Genomic DNA, 17,060 nt, shown 5'->3' with positions numbered 1-17,060 from the left:
CACCTGTTTTTTGGTCTGGGGCTGGTTGCCCTGAGGCTTCCCATGACAGCACAAGATAACATTTGGCCCACATCCACCTGTCCACCCTGGATATTCGCTACCACATGAGGTAGCCGAGGGACAGGAAGTGTAAACTTCCTGCCGTTCATTTACATAATCAATCATTGTGATGGAGAGAACTCCCCAATATTCTTCCAGCATCATTTGTGTGTCCTCCTCCAATTCTGAAATATATATTTTTTAAATTTCTTACCAGGATTGCATTGAAACACAAAACTGTTACAACACACACAAAGGGATTGTAAAAATGGGCTGTTTAATCATGCCATTTCCCCCCCCACACACACACACACACACACCCACACACATGCAGATTGTCCCAGATCTCACTAAAACCAACAAAACCAAACATGAGGGGGGTGGAACAAATCTACTAGCACATTCCCTATAACGGAAATGATAATGGACATGACATCTGTTGTCCCACCTTATGGAGGGCACCAGTAGATGGTAGCAGTAGATGGTAGCTGCAGCGGCAGAGCTGCGAGGCTCAGAGCCGGGCTTCAGAGCTCTGTTGCCACGGCACCTCACTTCCCAGGCCAGTTGCACCCTCTGCAGGGCAGGCCAGGCCTAGGAAGCAGGGAGATGCCGCAGCCGCCAGTGGAGGGCTGCAGAACTTCTGCTGCAACAGGTAAGGAGGGGGAGGGGGAGAGAGAGAGTGTGTATGTCTGAGAGGGAGGGGAGGGGCCAGGGAGGAGAGGTAGGTGGGAGAGACAAAGGGAGAGGGGGACAGGGAAAGGTGTGTGTGGGAGAAGGGAGGTATTGAAGCAGGAGGGACCAGAAGGGAGAGGTACGTGGGAGAAGTAAGAGGGGAGGGGGGAAGGTGTGTGTGTGTGTGTGTGTGTGTGTCAGAGAAGAAGGGGGCCAGGACCATGGAGTCCCACAACAGATATGTGTTCCACTAGACAATAGATTTTTAAATTATTGTTTTAACTGTAATTTGGTGGGAGGTGGTGGGGTCTATAATAGGGGTCAGAATAGGTGGGAGGGAATAGATGGGAGGGAGGCCAATGTGCTTCTGAACCCCACCAACCTCAACTGTAGGCCAGGTGGAAGAGTGCAGATTTACAGGCCCTTTGGAATTCTGACACCTCCCTAAGGGCCCAGATCTCCATTGACAGCTCATTCCACCAGGCAGGAGACAAGGCTGAGAAGACCCTAGCTCTGGCTGAGGCCAGCCGAATCTCTCTGGGATCACCAGCACATTTGTTGTACAGTGTTCTTCTGGGAACATACTGGGGGAGACGGTCCCTCAGATACATACCTCCTTCTCTGATGAAGTGGAGGGAAGACAGGGTGGTAGTTTTGCTTTGATAAGAGATACTTTGAGGAGACAACAAGGGGCACTAAGAAACATATCAGTGTACTCCATGGGGATCCCCATGTTATGGATTAGCATTGTATCACAGGTCTTATGCTGCTGATTTTAGCTTATTAATTCTCACTTTTTCCCCACTGTTTTATTGCTTTAATTGTCCTAAGTAGACTTATGAACTTTCCATAGAGAGGGAGAAACAAAAATAAACAATTGCTTTAAGGGAGGTCCGTTCCTTGTAACTTTAAAACCTGGCATCTGGAGAGTCCTGCACTCTGCAGACCGAAACGCCATTATCTTAATTCTCCCGAGACACAATAAAATCTTTGTGCCACAACGGCTACAGCCAAATGCTTGACGTCTCTGTTTCTGCCTTTTCATTGATGTAATTTTTCAATTTCCTGTTTGTGTCCAGGCATGATTTATTTCCCATTGATTTTGGTTTCAGTGACAATGTTTAAAAGCCTGGCCCTTGGGCTTCTCCCTGCCTCCCTCTTGAAAAGTTTTATTTTGTCTGCGCAACTCTATTTTGCTTTTTGATTGCTTCATTGTTTTCTGGAAACAATGAAGCCAATAAGATTGAAAGAGCAGCTGTGAACAGCTGGGTGTGTTCAACAGGTATTCAACAGGGGGTTTTAATTTTGAAACCTTTTAGAAGGTAGAAATTCTTTGGACCCCCCCCCCCCCCCACACACACACACACTGAATCTGGTTCAGATGGATACTTCCTTCTCCATTTCCATGAACTGGGATCAATTCTAGAAATAATTAATTTATAATCTATTAGGAAAATATGAATATATTGCTTATAAAGACTCGGTTTAATTTTGTAGCATGGTCACAGTACACCAAATACCAGACTTCAGTTATCTAGTGACTAGCCTCAAAGCCTGTTCATAAGAACAGGCTTTGAAAGGGTCCTCCCCGCCAGCGTCCCGGCTGCTTTCCAGGCCACCGGGAAGTGCTGAGGCCAAGGTGGGGGGAGAAGGAGCACTTCCCGGGGGCTTGGAAAGCACACCTGGTGCCTCTGCGAGAAGCGCTCCCTCTCCCCGACCCACCTCCCACAGCCGGATGGCTTTCCGGGGGCCTTGCAAGCACACCTGGGGCCTTTGGGAAGCGCTCCCTCTCTCCCCCGCCCCCCCCCCCCGGCCGGATGGCTTCCCGGTGGAAGCGCTCCTTCCCCCCCTCTGCCGAATGGCTTCCCGGTGGCCTGGAAAGCATACCCATGGGCTCTGCAAGGCCCTGGGTGTGCTTTCCAGGCCTTTGGGAAGCGCTCCCTCTCCCCCCTCCCCCCTGCGGCCTCTCACCCAGGGCCCTGCAAGTGGAATGGCTCTAACAGCCAGGCACATCTGTGAGGCAAGGAGTGAGGGCTTGGTGAGGGAGGGTGGGAGCTGTAGGGGCAGGGCCAATCAGGGTGCAGCTGGCTGCACCCTGATTGGCTCTGGAGAGGCCAGACCATTCATCCCCCAAGGATGTTTCACAATTATTAAGAGGGACCAAATGGATAAGATGGTGTTTACTGGATACTGATGTTTCTAAGCCCCTTTTATTTCAAGAATATTTATTTCAAAACAAACTAAAACTTGAATAACATAAAGTTGTTGTTGTTGTTGTTGTTGTTGTTATAATATTTACTGGTTCCTCGTGTGGATTTTGGATTTCCAGTGGCATTCTTGCACTTATATAACATCATGTTTATTCTTTTAAAGCAGATGAACTTTTTCTATATTGTGTTACTGCAGATTAGCATCAACTGGGTCTCCGACATTTAAAACATCTCAATTCCATCAAGCAGAATAAAACCCTTTTATTCCATTGCACCACAACTGTAGAGTATCCAGGTTGTCTTCATACAAACTATGGTGCTGAATAACCCTGAATAGCACAGAGGCCGGATCAGGGTGCAAGGGTAAGCATTCCCAGGCTGCTTCACAATTCATCCTAAAGATATTGGCTTGAAAGTAATTCCCACGTATTTCAATCAGGCTCACTTTAGAGGGGACATGATAGCCCTCTTTAAGTATTTGAACGGTTGTCACTTGGAGGAGGGCAGGATGCTGTTCCCATTGGCTGCAGAGGAAAGGATGCGCAGGAATGGGTTTAAACTTCAAGTACAACAATATAGGCTAGATATCAGGAAAAACTTTTTCACAGTCAGAGTAGTTCAGCAGTGGAATAGGCTGCCTAAGGAGGTGGTGTGCTCCCCCTCACTGGCAGTCTTCAAGCAAAGGTTGGATACACACTTTTCTTGGATGCTTTAGGATGCTTAGGGCTGATCCTGCATTGAGCAGGGGGTTGGACTAGATAGCCTGTATGGCGCCTTCCATGATTCTGTGATTCTGTGAGAGTGAGAATCATGGTATGTTTATATCAATCTTAGGCAATGTCCATTAACCCAGGACTGCGCATTTACTGTGCTCAAATTTCTAAGATATGTACAACATATTTTAGCCAGTTCAACAGTCTGAATATTCATTCCCTCTGCCCAGGCAGTCCTTTCATCTGTTTCAAAGTATTTGGGCCAGATGGCAAAGGGACTACATATGCTATTGATCTAGAAGTTCCTTGATAGGGTTCCAGAGAATTCTTGATTCCAGTCCCATAGTTGTTTCTAATTTGTTTTATTATATCTAGTAAGATGGTATGCATAGAAATTGCTTCATAAAGATTAGAATGACCCTTGCTTGAGATCCTGGAGAACTCTTGCCAGTGTGTTGACCATTGGTCTGCTCTTTTTCGTTCACACTTAGTTTAGTTTTTTTACAGGAGAGACCATCTGAATGGATGGCTGTAGCTGCTCATGCGACAAGAGGAAAAGGTCTCCAGTTGCAATAATGGCAGGAATGCCTGGTCAGTGTGTCCTGCTAGCTGAGAAGAGGAAGCTTTTCCATAGAAGTGAATGGCCCCAGATCTGTTGGAACTTTCCTGGGCTGTCTACATTAAATGGCATGTCCTGTGCTGGAATGCTCCCTTCTCCTTCACTGGGAGCTTATGTTGTCAACTACACGTGCTTAAGAGTGGGTATGTGACAAAAGTTTAAAAGCCAATGAAGGTTCTGAAACTGTATAACTGTAGGTTGTTAGAGTATAGAGATTGTATAATAAAGGGATTGAGTGCAGATGTATGTAATTGCAAGACAAATTGTATAGGAGGAGGACTTGGTCCTTTTCTTCCTGGTCAATGCTCCTGTGAACCTCTTAGACCTGCACATAGAATTTGCGGTAGGTTATTATGCTGTGTGTGTATATATGACAGCCTTTCACAACTTTTTTACCATTAAGAAATCCCTGAAACGTTCTTCAGGCTTTGAGAAACCACAGAAGTGGTGCAATCATGCAGAATATGGTTGGGAAGTATAGCTGTGTACACACACACACCCCAACAGGGCCCCTCCCATATCACCCAATAAATGTTTAACAAATTTCAAAAATATATTGAAAGTTAATTAACTCCCACCCATTCAGGAAACCTTCCAGAGCCACCAAGAAACCCCAATGTTTCACGACTCCCTGGTTCAGAAAGCCAGGTATATGTGCTCACACCTATCTCTGATTTCCTTTTGGGCTTAGGTAGGGCTCATAAATCATGGCCCCACCCACCCAGTGAGGACTTGTTCACAATCCAGGTTCAGTGGCTTATGCATTCTCCTACATGATCAAAATAATCAATATTAAATTAAGCGAAGAGTCTTGAAACAGAGCAGAGAGAATCAAGAGATGAGACCACAAGTGCTTCTCTGAAATGCAAGAAGACTCCCTTTTTTCTATAGTTTTCAAGGACCTTGCTTTCTAGGTATCACACTGGCTGCTTAATATGCTCAGGAGGAAGCCCTTGTAAACTCTGTGTCCTGTGAAGAATTGTTGATGGTGTTTGAGTATGCAACCTCAAAGAGACTGTCATTGTGGAAGTCATCATTTTGAGATGGAGGATTGTGAGGAGCGATACCTGAGCCTTTTTGGCCATGTCCGTGGAAAACTGAAGATCGTAAAGAAAATCGCCTCCCGTCTACACTTGGTGTCAAACCACCATGCTCAGACAGAGTGGGTTTTTTTATCCATTATGGCTGCCGCTAGAAAAAAACAAGAAGAGGAACCAGGCAGTGGACAACATAAAGACAGAGCTTCAGACCAGCATCAGTTTTTCAGAAGAACTTTAAACCATTTTTATGCTTGATTTTGATTATGTTTTCCTTCATGAGCTGCCTGCAGCAGGGCTCTGGAGAGGCGGTTCATGCAAGAGGTGGGAAGGAGAAGATTCACCCCCTCCCCATCCCTGTGCACATCAATGGAGTCCTCCCTGCGACTCCATGCATGGCCACAAGGCAGTAGGGTCCGGGAGTGGAGGTTAATAAAAGCTAATGATGATGGTGATGGTCCCAGGTCCTCTGACAATGTTTCCAGGGTCAGAAATGGCTGATGCTGGAAGAGGGGAGCCAAGAAGACTCACATCTATCCACACCCAAAAGCCTGGATCCTAGCTTTGTGCTTTTAGAAGGCATTTCTACCCCTGGAAAAGAGAGGATGAGTTTCTTTTCCTTCAGTTCCTCCACTAGCCCCACACCATTCCTGGAGGCCCCTCAACCCACTCAAGGGAACAGTTTTAAGGTAGCCCTAGTAAGCTGCAACAGGAGGGAGACTCATAATGTTGGTTTTAGAATCATAGAATCATAGAGTTGGAAGGGGCCACACAGGCCATCTAGTTCAACTCCCTGCTCTATGCAGGATCAGCCCAAAGCATCCTAAAACATCCAAGAAAAGTGTGTATCCAACCTTTGCTTGAAGACTGCCAGTTTTGAAATTCATCATCAAGCCATTTCCACTAGATAAGCCCTTAAAGTAAAAGGTAAAGGTATCCCCTGTGCAAGCACCGGGTCATGTCTGACCCTTGGGGTGACGCCCTCTAGCGTTTTCATGGCAGACTCAATATGGGGTGGTTTGCCAGTGCCTTCCCCAGTCATTACTGTTTACCCCCCAGCAAGCTGGGTACTCATTTTACCGACCTTGGAAGGATGGAAGGCTGAGTCAACCTTGAGCCGGCAGCTGGGACTGAACTCCCAGCCTCATGAGCAGACAGCTTCAGACAGCATTTCTGCTGCCTTACCACCGTGCGCTACAAGAGGCTCTTAGATAAGCCCTTATGGATCAATAATAGTTTACTTGCTTCTGAGATGAACCCAGTAACTGAAAAAGATTTGAGAGCTTGCTCCTGGAGGACTTCATAGTACATCTTAAACCTTACGCCAACATACAAAAGGAAACTTTTATTGTGAACCTTTTCTTCCACAAGGAAGAGAAGCCTAGTGGCAGAACTTCCGCTTATGAAAAATGGATAGCTACCCCCCCCCCACTGCCCCCGGTGCACAGGTGACCATCTGCCCTAAGCCTACTTAGGCCTTAAACAGTCTCTGGCTTTTTAAATGCTACTGTATGTTCAGGAAACAATAGTACAGGAATAATTGCCTATAAAAATGCAATGGATTCTCTGAGGGTAACACTGTCCATTGTCCTAAGGTATTAGACTTTCAAAGGTTGATCCAAAACAAATACGCTTTGTATTTTAGAGGTTAATATAGCCCAGTAAATGTGGCTTCCATAAGAAAATCATCACAAAATGCATTCCATGGACTTTCCCCCCGATATGTAACCTGTGCATTCCAACCTGTATGGAAACTATGTGGTCGATAATAATTTGCGGAACAATTTAAAAGGCAGATAATTAAAAATAATTAGGAAGCCCGCTATAGAAGAACTAGCAATGGTAGGAGCTAACAGAAATGAATGGGCTATAACATGCCGCGTGCATGTCAATTGTCTTATGCTAGTTACACATGTGCGCATTTTGGTGGGAAGCTAAGATGGGTGGGGGCTTTATAATACTCATGCACTTTGTATTTGTGCAATGAAATACACCTTCCTGCCATCAGTATATGTGACAAGCTTTCAGCCCTACAGGGCTGTTGTGAGGGTAAAGTGGAGGAAAGTGGTGTAGTTATTTTGGGTCCCCCTTGGGAGGAAAGGGAGGGTATAGAGAAACTGGATAGTGTCTAGAGGAGGGCTACAAAGATGGTGAGGGGTTTGGAGACCAAGTCGTATGAGGAAAGGTTGAGGGAGCTTGGTCTGTTTAGCCTAGAGCAGCGGTCCGCAAGCTTTCGCTTGCTGCGGACCGCTGCGCCGTAGTGGGGGGAGAGGCGGCCCAGGGACCTGCGCACGCGCGGCAGCCCCAGTGCAAATGCGCATGCGCGGACTGCGGCTCCCCCTCCCGGCCCCTCTAGGCCGCGAGCAAATCGGCTGCTAAAGCGACCGATTAGCTTGCGGTTCGGCAAGCTTCTCTTCCCTCCCCTCCCAAAGCAAGAAGCTTGCCGGGCCGCGAGCTAATCGGCCGCTTTAGCAGCCAATTTGCTCGCAGCCTGGCGAGCTTCTCGCTTCGGGGGGGGAGGGAAGAAGGAGCCACGGCCCCGGCGCCGAGGCCTTTGCGGCCCGCGGGTTGGGGACCACTGGCCTAGAGAGAAGACGACTAAAAGGTAATATGATAACCATCTTCAAATACTTGAAGGGCTGTCATATAGAAGATGGAGCAGAGTTGTTTTCTGTTGCCCCAGAGGGTCAGACCAGAACCAATGGGTTGAAATTAATTCAAAAGAATTACTGGCTAAACATCCGGAAGAAGTTCCTGACAGTTAGAGCGGATCCTCAGTGGAACAGGCTTCCTCGGGAGGTGATACATTCTCGTTCTTTGGAAGTTTTAAAGCAAAGGCTAGATAGTCATCTGACAGAAATGCCAATTTTATGAACTTAGGCAGATTGTGAGTGGGTGGGCAGGTAAATGTGAGGGGGTTGGACTAGATGACCCTGGAAGTCCCTTCCAACTCTATGATTCTATGTATAAATGAAGGAAATGCATCAAGCATGCAATAATAAACTATGCACCATTGCCACGGTATTGTTTTATACTGGATATTGACCACATAGTAATTTGTGGCCCCAGTCTCTAGGAAATCTGTGGTTGGAGAGATGACCTTGGCCCCTGTGCCAACAGCCGTCTCCAGTCTGAGTGATCTCCCTCTCATTCTAAGTCCTGGAATCCAGTCACAAATGCCATTCCATGCTATCCCCGGAAAATGGATCATTAAGCAGTGCCAGTGGGAAACCAGGCAGTAACATCTACCTGTCAAAATAGTAAAGCTGAAGTTGCAAAGACAGGCCAGCATCAGGGACTGTGTACTTCCCCCATCCACATGCCTGACAACCTCCATCAACAAGCAGGTGATGCTTCAGGCTGCTTAGGCGACCCATGGACTTCTTTCTCAAGTCTCACTGATCCCTGCCAGAGGGGACAAGTTATGCTTGCTTAGGATTCTGTCCATCTTCCACCCATCCTGGAGTTTGGCAGATGACAGCACAGATCTGCCAGGAATGCACATATTCCTGTGTGAGGGATGCATCCTGTTCTCGTGATACAGAAGTGATTGCTTGATGTTAGGATGTATGATGTTTGCTGCTTGCTTCCTCCAGTGCTCTAATATGTGCTCAACTCCGTCCTTCCCATTTCACTAATTTGCTGTCTGGACAGGGCTCATTGAAGGCTTCCAAATCCCAGCTATAAATGACTGGCAATTCCTGGCACTCTAGGTATTGTTGAAGTACAGGAGAAGGGAAGAGACAGAAACATTGTGATGAGGACCTTCGCAGTGGCCACTGAAAGCCCTTTGTAAGATGCTGGGATGTTTCTCAAGGAAGAACAAGTTATAAGTGACAGAAAGATGGAGAGAGAGGAAGAGGGATGTTGCATTTGAAGAAGAGTTGGTTTTTATACCCCGTTTTTCAGTGCCAGGAGGAGTCTCAAAGCAGCTTAAGATCGCCTTCCTTTCTCCACAACAGACCCCCTGTGAGATAGGTGGGGCTGAGAGAGCTCTAAGGGAACTGCTCTATGAAAACAGCTCTATCAGGATTGTGACTATCCCAGTTGGCTTCATGTGGAGATGCGGGAAATCAACCCCAGTTCACCAGATTAGAGGCTGCTGCGTCCTTGTCTTGTTCAGTTTAAGTGATTTAGGACTGAAGTGGTTGGTCCTAGTTATGGAGCTTTGTTTCATGAACAGTATTTTTGGCTCCCTCTGCACCACTCCACCCCCCCCCCCATATGCTTGAAGGGAAGAGAACGTGACCCTTCAGTTCCCATGCTGTGCCAATCAGCGCATGGAAAGCATGGCTGGTCTGCCAATTGAAGGCTGGACATTAATTAAAGTGCACATGGGACGAGCAGCTACTTTCTTGCAAACTGTATATACAGTAGATCAAATAGATAAGAATGCACCTCCGAAGCAGGAAACTGGTTTATCCACAGCACTTTAACATTTCCTGAGCTGTAGCATAAACTATGAACAATACTGGCGCGGGGGGGGGGGGGTTCTGTTCTGATGCTGGCGAGAGAACGACAGGAGGCTATTCACCGAGTTTTGAAAAATAAAAGATTTCTTTCCTAAGTGGGGATGCAAGTGTTTCTCTCATTTGTTGCAAAAGGGTCTTGCTTGGGATCCGTATGATCCTTTGTTGCCACCTGCTGGCTTTTCCCATGCAATGCCGTTCGTGTCCAGTGAGTTTGTTTGCGTGGTTTGTTTTACACCAAGAAGTTACCAGGACTAGTTTATGCAATTTATGCATCATCCTGCCTTGTGGCTTACAGCACCCTGCCTGCCCTTTCTGGGTTTCTTAAGGCCAGTTCCAAGATTCTTTAGCTGACATATAGGGATCCAGAAGATGACCCTGCCACCTGCAAGTGACATTCCCATAATTCTACCATTTCTGAGCAGGGTTACATGTCTAATCTTCTATGAGTGGGGAGTGGGAGGAGATGAGATTGAAGAGTGGATTACTTCCAGCTGTGTTGACAGAATACAGAAGACCAAGAATATATCTTTGTGCATGCAGGGGGACTTCTGAGCATGTCTGTATCCTTTTGAAAGATGCTCACACCCTTCCCAAAATGCCTCTCCAGAATTCAAAGGTAGGGAAGAAAATGCATAAATAAATAATTCCACTCAGGTCCATAAAAGTATTTAAAGACTTTTGCTGGTTCCTTTTAATGTACAATTGTTAATTCTTCTTATTTATTAGATTTCTAGACTGTCCCTCTCCAAAAGGGTCTTGGGGTGGCTTACAGCATAATAAATTACCTACCATATAGAGTAAATTGCTATGTCTATAGAAAAGCAAGAGCCTCTTGTGGCGCAGGCTGGTAAAGCAGCAGAAATGCTCTGAAGCTGTCTGCCCATGAGGCTGGGAGTTCAATCCCAGCAGTTGGCTCAAGGTCAACTCAGCCTTCCATCCTTCCGAGGTCGGTAAAATGAGTACCCAGCTTGCTGGGGTGTAAACGGTAATGACTGGGGAAGGCACTGGCAAACCACCCCGTATTGAGTCTGCCATGAAAACGCTAGAGGGTGTCACCCCAAGGGTCAGACATGACTCGGTGCTTGCACAGGGGATACCTTTACCTTTATAGAAAAGCAGACGTACATGAATTACTGTAATGAGTTTTGTTAAAATATTCAGATTCTTCTACTTCATATTATAGTTATACCCTCCGGAGCCTACTGACTCTTATGAACTTAGAAAAAGATCTTTCTTCTTGGGATGGCATGTGACAATATCAATAAATACTTAACCCCACTCTAATTAAAATGTGATCATGACCTGTTTTAAATTTCTTAGCTATGTTCTCTTCCATTAAAATTCTAAATCTTGTTGCATCAGGTCACTATTTTTAATGCCCAGAAGATTAATGACAAGAATTTTGCTTGTCTCTTTTGTATTATGAGCATTTCCTTTTACGGGCTATTTGAGGTTTTCACTTATCCCAGAGAAAGATACAAAATCAATAGTTCTGCAGTGCATGTCTCATCACCATTTGCCCTGCCAAGAAATCCCCATGTCAAAAATGAATGTGAGAATCAAGCCCAAAAGACAAAAATGTGTCTAAGGCCGCCCCAAGTATCCTCACTGTTGGATGGAGATTTTGAATAGGTGACTTTGGCATTCGTGAAATGCAAGCTGAACATTCTTGGTTCTTTTGAGCCTACTGATTTCTTTTCATTGACTAAATCAACTGAAAATTATACCATCTATCATGATTACAAAGATAGGTAAAGGAGAGCAATTAATTCATAATTTTTGTACCCCAGAGATAAGTACTTCATAGGCCTTCTGAGTTTATTTATTTATTTATTTATTTATTTTATCCTACTTATTTACCGCCCTCCCCGGAGGCTCAGGGCGGTTTACATAAGAACTTTACAAAAAGTTCTCAATCAATTCAATTTCCTATCTTTACAAGATTTTAAAATCATCCCCTAACAATAGCTAACTGACCCACGTGAGAAGGGTGTGCATTCTTATCTAGATTAGAACTTCAAAGGCCATACAAAGTTATCTATAATTAAAATGTTTACTTAAAATTATAGAAAAGCTGTTGATTCATTCTACTACTTTTTACGTTAATAAAATCTATTCCAAAATAGTGATTACAAGTTTCTCACAATTATAAATAGAAAGGTGGGCTATAAATGCAGTAAAATTATATTTTATGTATTTCTTTCTTGATTTATCTGCCACCCCTCTCGGTTACCTCACTGTTGCATCAATTTTGATTACTAAAGTCAGGTTGTAGCCAGCAGATGTTAACATATAGGTATGGGGGTGGGAGAGAAAAAGAGGGCAGAGGGGGCAGGAGGGAGGCCCAATATTGCTGTAGTAGCCATTTATCTATCTAGCTGACCTCAACCATTGGCCTGGCAGAAAAGCTCTGTCCTGCAAGCCCTGCAGAACTCGAGTAGTTCTGACAGGGCCCTTAATCATTGTTCTATCCTGTGATATGTTGTGAGCCACCCGGGCACTCGGGAAATGGTGGCATATAAATTTGTAAATAATTTTTTAATTTTTTTAAAGGAATCTATTGAAGCATTCTTTGAAAACAGCAAAGACATTTGATAGCTTACAGAAACTACAGACTCAGTTTCAGACTAGGGTGAGGGTTGCTTTGGTTTCTAGTGCTCAAGGGGGAAGCAAGAGCCCTGCAGCACCTTAGGGATTAATAAAATCTGTGGCAGGGTATAAGCTTTGATGAATCACTGCTCACTTCAGATGGGGAAGCATTCCGCGAAGAGATTCCCTGCCCCCACAGGCCAGGAGTGATTCTGCTGGGTTCCAAACTTGCATTTATCCATGTGCTACCTGCAAAACCCCACTGGGGATTTTACTCATTTAATTCTCCATTGGTCACCACCTTTAACTCTTTTTGTCACCCACTCTCCCAATTGCTTCCTGCCACAGACTACAGTCAAAGCAGGACCGGCGTGAGTCTGCAAACTACCGAACTCCCAACCCCTCCCACGCCCCTATTGTTCAAATCCTATATTTTTCTGATCAGTATCCAAGAGGATCACTGAGTCTTAAAGCGATTGTGCCTATTCCCAAGACAATCCTTATAAAGCTGGCTGTCTTAACAACCGGACCCTGTTGTCTGAAAAGCTCATCCTGTTCTTTACCTGTATCGTTTGGCCGTTGTCTTGCATCCAACGCCTCTAGACAGCTGGGACTTTTCTCCTTGTCTTTCACTTCTAAGGAAGATTAGCTGGATTGTGTTTTCTATATCCTCCAGCTATTCTTAGAAATCCTTCTGCTATCCGACAGCAGGGCAAAAGCAGCTAAACCCAATCAACCTATTTGGTTAATAGTGATGGCAGCCGCAAACCTTGTTGTGCATCTGCCCCCAGTTGGTATTGCTTCCTAATTGTTTGAAAGTGATTTATTGTAGCTTTCAGAAGGACAGGTATAAAATAGGTGGGTCCAAGAATCACATGACACTGGAACCGTTGCAGCTCTTTATTGGTGAAGACACATGATACAAGCAGCACCAGGACTTCACTCTGATTTAAAAAAAAAAAAAAAAAACAGATCCCAACATCTATACATAGTGAGAACAATGGTGCCGGCCAGGGTGGCAAGCCGTTGGCACAGACCCCTTGATTCATTCAAACTGATTGGCTGTTGCAGTGGCTGTGATGGTTGGAGCTCAGGTCTACCTGTTCCTAGCTCGGACCATGTGCTCGATCCTCTGTAGTAGTGGTCCCCAACCTTTTTGAGGCTGGGGACTGGCAGCAGAAAGCAGGGCAATTGCCCAGCCACGCATGCGCATGCGCGGGCGCGGGCCTGCTTCCCTCTCCCCCCCCCCCCTCCACAGTAAGAAGCCGGGCCGCAAGCTTGCAGCCTGGTAAGTTTCTCACTGCGGGGGGGGGCGGGGGGGGAGCCACAGCCCAGTGCCAGGGCCTTGGGGACCACCGCTCTGTAGGATTATCCATGTGCCCGCATACACAACACCAGGTATTACCAACCAGGGTTCCGAGGAACCCTAGATTACGTGAGATCTCCCCGGGGTTTTTGCGGCTCAGATGGACACTGACATCACTAGACATCACTGTACATGGGAAAGTAGCCAGTAGTGCAAACTGGGTAGGAATATGTTGGCTGTCCCAGCCCCCAGGAAGTTTGTCTGGCCATGACCTGGTGGAAGGAGCTCTCTGAAGAGCTAAGGGCCCTGATGGGACTATCAAGGTTCCGCAGGGCCCGCAAGACAGAGCTCTTCCCCCAGGCATTTGGTTGAGGCCAGTCAGATGACCGGGGTTGTCAGCTGTGGGTCCCCCCTGGCTATGCATTGAGATCAACCCCTGGACTTATATTATCTAGATTATGCCTAGATCCCCAGGCTAGAATAATAGAGCTGGGACCGAGAGATTCTTTTTTGTAATTTATGCCACCATTTATTGTTCTGTTTATTGTTTTGTAATTTTTATTGGGGTTTTATTGTGATTTTTATTGCTTTATATTGTAAACCACCACGGGACGGAAATTGCCCTGAGTGGCTGTATGTAAATAAATACATTAAACAAACAAACAAACAAAAACAAACTTGGGTTCTTTGTGCTATGGAAGCTTGTTGAGTGAGCTTGGACCAGTCTCTCTCTCTCAGCCTATCTAACCTCACAAGGTTGTTCTAAGACTAGAACAGGGCTTCCCACCAGCATTCCAGCGAACCCTGGGGTTATGCAAGAGGTCCCCAGCTGTTGTACAGCCTTTCCCACATGTTTGGCTGGCTGCTGACATCACTGGACATCACCGGAGCCTCCTTCCTCTGCTGCTCTAGAGGCCTAGACTCTTTCTTCACAATAGAAACAATAAATGGTCGATTGACTGTCTGGCTCACACATCTTACTTCCATTCCCACTTCTCTAAAGGAGCATGTCAGCATGTCACCACTTCTGGAGTTCCTCAAAGCCTGAAAAACACTTCTGAGTTCCCTCCACGGCCAAAAGGTTGAAAAAGGCTACAATAGGAGACACCATATTTGCATTGGACAAAAATTCACATGTTGAACAAGCAGGGGCATCTTTTGGCTATTGACATACGTCCATCCAGTTTTTCTTGCTCCAGGGAACTTTGGGCATTGCTTTCTCCTTGTCTAAGTCTTAGAAACAACCTTATGAGGATGGATAGGCAGACAAAGAAAGAGACAGAGTCTGGTCCAGGCTCACTCAACAAGCTTCCGTGGCACAGAGAGGGTTTCAGCCCAAGTTTGAACACAGGCTATTTTCCCATGCGCAAGCAATCCTTCCGTGGCCTCTCTTGATGCCAGGAGGTGCTGCTGCTGCTCTTTGCAAGCTCCATAAATCAGGGGTAGTCAACCTGTGGTCCTCCAGATGTTCATGGACTACAATTCCCATGAGCCCCTGCCAGCAAATGCTGGCAGGGGCTCATGTGAATTGTAGTCCATGAACATCTGGAGGACCACAGGTTGACTACCCCTGCTATAAATGATTAAGAGTCAGAAAACCAGCATGGAGTGGTCACTGACTAGGAATTCTCTAAGGCTGCCTCTTGCAAAGATTGCAATTTACCAACACATAGGAATTTTGCTGAAGTCCTTGCTTGGGTATAGAACTACTGGCTAGCTGAGAAGGTGATAAATGGCCATTTTCGTCCTCGTAACTGGCTCCACAACTGAGAAAGGCCGGCTGCAGCTCTCTGCAAAACTGCGTCCCGTCCATTGGCCTGCAGTGCAGGACTTCAGCCAACAAGCTTGGTAAGAATATCTTAATTAAAAACAGAATCCTCCCCACTTGTGGGTATTCTTTTGAGTAACCACCCTAGCTCATACCCGCATTAGTATTTCAGTTAAAAGATTGTGCTATACCTAATAGATTATAGTCCCCCCCCCCGCCCCAAGAAAGCAGTACAATCTCTACCTGTGAGCCAAAGGCCAACATATATATTGTTTAAGTTCTGTGAAGAAGAATAGATCCTAGTGAAGGACTTCACCAGCAAATACTAAATTGTAAAAACAACCACTGATAATAACCACTGATGAAAATACCTTTGAAAACGGTTTGAATCTGGAGGCCGTTTTGGTTGTTTTATGACAATTAAAAGAAGAGATAAGACATTTCTATTTGTATTTATTGTTAAATTGTTTAAATGTTTATTATAGCCCAGGGTAGGTTCTTCCTTCTGTTATCATATTTATTTCGAACCGTCCTCTTTTCGTGGTGTACCCTTGCCCAAGACCATGCAACGAGGCCCAGCCCAGCTGAATGCCAGTCCTGGGTTCATATTTCACAAATGCACAAATTTTGTAATGCACAAATACCTCTCTCACAGTCCAGCATGGCCACGTTCCCACTCCTTGCCAGCAGATGGCCTAAGAACGAAGTGTGTATTTGGAGCAGGGCTTTAAAACACAGTCTGTGTCTAAAGTAGTGACTTTGGAATGATGCCTGTAGAAACCAGAAGAGCCCATGGTCCCAGTGTGGATTGACTTTCCCTCTTTTTGTAGGAGGCTTTGTGATCTTGTTGTATTGTATTAATGTGGCATGTGGTGCAGGACAGCCTGCTGTCGCCGGATGGTGGCAGCTAAGCCGGGTCAGTTCTTGGATAGGAGACCCCCAAGGGAGATTTCAGAGAAGGAGAATGGCAAATCACTGCTTCTATTGGCTTGCCTTGAAAACTCTATGGGGTCACCATAAATAAGTAAGCTGCAGAGACATCGCATGGGTATGTGTTTATCTCGTCTCCAGCATAACTCAATGGGGCTAGAACATTCAGATTTTTTAAAATACAAATTCCATAAAGGCCACATCACACCCCTTGCCCATAGTAGCATTACAGTTCCTCCTAAGAATCTTAAGAGATGATGCTCCCCCCCCCCACCCTAGCAGACTGGCCATTAATCCAGTGGGAAATTTCCCAGTAGGCCAATGGCATACCCCTCCTTGAGGCGGTCTAACTGGATTGATACCACTGGGTTAGGGAGGACCTGGAGATTCTGGGAATGGAGCCTGGAGAGGGAGGGGTCTGGAGAGGAGAGAGACCTGAAAAGGGCACAATGCCACACAGTGGACCCTTCAAAGCAGCCATATTCTCCAAAGGACCTGATCTTAGTCGTCTGGGTATTGGTTGCAAAAGCAGGAGATTTGCCAGACTCCACCTGGGGGTTGACAACCCTTGGTCTAGTCCAGGGAAGAAAAGCCATGCTGGCTGGGGGGGGGGAAGGTTTCCAGCCTTGGGAAGGCAGTGCTCAGCGGGTGTGAGCTGTACCCAATCAGGCCCAGGGGAAGCTACTCAGGTAGATAGAACATGGC

The sequence above is a fragment of the Paroedura picta genome, chromosome 3 (genome assembly GCF_049243985.1).
Source record: "Paroedura picta isolate Pp20150507F chromosome 3, Ppicta_v3.0, whole genome shotgun sequence".
Taxonomy (NCBI): Eukaryota; Metazoa; Chordata; class Lepidosauria; order Squamata; family Gekkonidae; genus Paroedura; species Paroedura picta.
Note: the sequence above shows the minus strand (reverse complement) of the source record.